Here is a 4102-nt window from a genome sequence, read left to right on the forward strand (position 1 = left end):
AGCAAAGGCGGTCAGGCGGGGGCGCTCCTGCCTAGGCAACTGCTACCCTGGCTGGGAACCTTCTGTGCTTTAATTAAAACTCATCTCTCTGCCTGACCCCACTCTGCCATCACATTCTCCATTTAATTGGGGCCGTTCAGAGTGGCCAAGGTTAATTAAAAAGCCCAGCCAAAGGCATCACGGTGTCCCAGCATCTGCTGCCAGGGTCTGCCCGCGTGCACCCTGCCTCATACCCCAGAGGGCTGGCCTCACACCTGCCACCCCACCTTGGGGTGCAGCTCCATGGTCCCCACTCTGGTCTCTCCAAGAGTGTGAAAATCCCTCAGGGATCCTGAGGCTCTGAAGTGGCTTGCTGTCCTCACCAAGTGAGGGCAGCCTGGATCTGGCGACACCAGCCGGTTTGTGCCAGGTCCTGACTCCAGCCTGGGGGGCTGGGTGCTGCTTCTGGCTCCCAGGTCATGGTGGGCCGGCCCTGCCCTTTTCAGCACCCCATCCCTACCTGCAAGCCCAGCTGGGCACCTGCCCTGGAGAGCCCCCTTCTTGGGAGGGTGTCTCAAGCCTTTTTCTGCACAGGCTGCTACCTCCTACCACCCCTTGTTAGGACTGTCTGTGAAGGACAGGCCAGGGTCTCCCTGGAAGGCACCTGGCTCCCCAGGTGTGCTCAAGGGGGTGGGTGCCCTGTGAGGGAGGCCAGTGGGCAGGCAGAGCCCTGCCAGATGAGAAGCCAGGGACATCAGGATCTGGGATCTGATCCTTCAAAGGCCTGGCTCTAGAGAGGGAGACATGGATAGGCCGAGGACGGTGAGTCCCTGACAAAAGCAGGCCTTGTTCTGCCATAGACAGGAATAAAGAAGGCCTGAGTGTCTCACTGCTGCCTAGAGCCTGAACATCAGGGCAACAGGCAGAGTCGAGGCCCGGAGGCCCAGCAGAGCTAGGCTGAGGGCTGGGGGAGCCTGAGCAGGTTGGCCAGGTGGTGTGAGGAGGCCCAGCATTGCTTCTGGGCCTGGAGAGAAATTATTCCTCATAACTGAACAAGGAAAATATAAAAAGAACACCTGACACTGGGACAGACCCAGAGCTGGAGACTGCTGGCCATGCTGGGGTATCAGCTGGGCCGGTGCTGCTGCCTGCCAGCGTGTCAGGCCAGGCTGGGTTCGAGCTGCAGCTGGAGAGCTGCAGAGGTACCCCTGGAGAGGCCTCTGGTCCGATTCCAGGGCCCAGGTGTGTCCTCATGTCCCTCAGCCCAAGGGCCTGCTTAGGGGCCCCAGGCCCTGTGGTAGGGGAAATAGGAAGTGGTCGCACCTGCTCCTGAGCCTGCTGGCTGAGGAAGCATATCAGAGTGGATGGTGGCCTGTCCCACTTGTCATGTCAGCCTTGGGCTGGGTTGCAGGAGCTGAACCCTGTGGGTCAGCCCCGACTGGCTCACAGTCGAGGGTCAGCCCAGGGGAGGGGCTAAACCTGGGGTCAGGAACAAAACTCCTCTCTTTTTGTCCACCATAGGGCAGGCCGTGTGACAGGGAGAGGCAGAGAGCGGGTCTGAACCACCTGTGAGTGTGTCCTAGCCTGAGGTATCCCACCTGTGCTGTGTGCAATCCCACCTGTAGTATGCTCCCTTGTATTGTCCCCACCTGCAGCATCCACACCAGCAGGGTCCGCATTTGTACCCTCCTTACCTGTACTCTCTCCTTCCCACCTACATCCTCCTCACTTGCAGTGTCCTCACCTGCAGTGTCCCCAGCTGCACTACCCTCACCTGAGTCCCCACCATACCTGTTACCCTCGGCTACTCTGGGGCAAGCTGAGCTGAGCTGTCTGGGGGAGGAGGCCACACTGTCCTCCTAGTCTGAGTGGGTGGGTTCTGGGTTGGAGCCCTACCAGCTTCCTCACACCAGCTGTGGGCTGGGGTGTCCATCCTCCCCATCTGAGAGGCTAGAACTCTCCAACCTCCACAACCCCCAGGAGTAGTTGCCAAACAAGCAACTGGCAGGGCTGTGGGTCACTGGGAAGTGCCAGGGCAGCTCCCCAGTGGCCCAGTGAATGGGAGACTTGGAGCTGAGGCGCTTAGGCATAGGTTGGGGACCAGGGAGCTGTTGCTGCACCTGCAGGGGTATCCAGGAGCCTGGGTGAGGCCACCCATCCCCCATACCGTGGGGGACATCCATGAAAACCAGCTCTCTGGAGACAGGCAAGGGGCAGTCCCAGACCCAGCTCTGAGCTGCCAGGCTGACTTCTGACCTCAGACTGACCCTGATCCTGTCCCAAGCAACACCTGTCCTTCCTGGACACTTGCCCGGCTGGAGCTGCCCGCGCTGGATGCAGCCCCTTCCTGGTGGGCTTCCAGGGCAGGGGTGACCCAGTGTATGGATCCTGCCTGTCCTCAATGTGCCGTTGACTCTGAGAGGCTGGGACAAGGCCTGCCTCTTTCCCAGCCTCAGTTTCCCTGTTTGCAATGTGACCTGAGACCTGGGACACCTTTCCTCACGGCCAACTCCTGGGGACCCTGATATGGGAGCTGGGGTGAGGCTCCATGGTGGGCATGCACACAGGGACCCCCTGGTATCGCTGCAGAGACAGCTGATACTGACACCACATGTTGTAAGGGTGGCCCATTGCAGGTGTCCCAACCACTCCCAAATCTCCTCCCAGATAAGGGGCATTCCCCTCAGGCATTCTGATAATCTGGCTTACTCAGACTGGCTTGTGTGAGGGCTGGAGCTGGGGAGGGTGGATCTGTTGGGAGCTGGGTCTAGAGCTGGGGAGATAACTGAGCCCTAGGAGCTGGTCAGGGCCCCTGCAGTGGCCTGTAGCCCTGGAGACAGGCCAGCTTGGCATCAGATTCCCCCACCACCAACCCCCACATGCAACACATACACAGCTTCTCCTCTGCCTTGCATGGGCCCCTGAGGTGTGGCTGGCACTGACCTTCCATGTCCCCAGGGGACAGTGATACAGGAACCACAAATGTTATGGCAGTGAGGTGGTGAGAAGGCTGCAGCAGAGGCCAGGAGATGCTTGAGACTGGAGGGATGGAGGCAAGGGTGAAGGAAGGTGAGAGTGAACTGTAGGTGGGACCAGAAGGTATGATATGAGGTCTCAGTTTTCCTTAAGACTCTGTCCTGACTAACGTGCTGAGTACCCTTGGGCTAGTCATGTCTTGCCCAGGTCGGTTTCTCCATCCATGGATTAGAGGTCCCCTTTCAGCTCAGAATGGAACCAGTTTGTGATGGGTGCAGGCTGAGGCACTCCAACTCCAACTCATGGGCACTGGGGAGCCATGGAAGTTTCTTGAGAAGAGGAGGGGGCTGGCTTGGGGATGTGCGACCCATGTCCTCTGTTCCTGAGGTTCCTGTTCTCTGGCCCAGACCTGGGAACTAAAAGCACACTCAGGGAAGAAGCACATGTGATCTATGGGGCTCCTTCCAAAATCCAAACATCAAACAGCCTTCCCCAGGGCTCCCGGCTTTGCCTCTCTGTAAGTTGCAGGCTGACAGGCTGGGCGAGCCAGTTGAGGTGAAATGAACCCCTGTAACCTATAGGCAGCACAGGGAGCTAAGGAGCCGGGGAGGGCTGTTGAGCCCTGCTGGAGATTCTGCATGGGCCTGCCTGCCTCTCTGCAGTCTGGTTGTTAGGCAAGCGGAAGACAGTTTGGGAAGTCCCCCTTCTCTCCCAAGACCTTCCCATTGCTGTCCTGGAATTCCACCATTCAACCTCTTGTATTAAGGCCTGGGCCTCCCCACATTCCTGTCTTTAGTTCTGCAGATGGCCTCTGGGGTTGGGAGGGTGTGTGTGTGTAGAGGGTCCTGACATCTGCCATAGGGACTTGGAGAAAGTTGAAGGAGATGGAAGCCTGAGAGGAGCTTGGACAGGAGCTGTGATTGGACACAGAGCCCTGCGGAATCTGAGGGTGCTGGTGAACCTTTGGAGCTCCCCTTGGAAGGTTCTCTCTTTCACAGAAACTCACCTCCTCCTAGAAGCCCTCCTGGATTAACGGCAATTCCTCAAGTGTTGGCCACCTCCAACCACACAAGTGCCCAGCTGGCAGGATTCTGGCCAGTGCTGGCCCACTGCCGGTGGGTGAACTAGCTGGTTCCTCACCTCAGGC

Source organism: Kogia breviceps, chromosome 4 (assembly GCF_026419965.1).
Source record: "Kogia breviceps isolate mKogBre1 chromosome 4, mKogBre1 haplotype 1, whole genome shotgun sequence".
NCBI classification, from domain to species: domain Eukaryota; kingdom Metazoa; phylum Chordata; class Mammalia; order Artiodactyla; family Physeteridae; genus Kogia; species Kogia breviceps.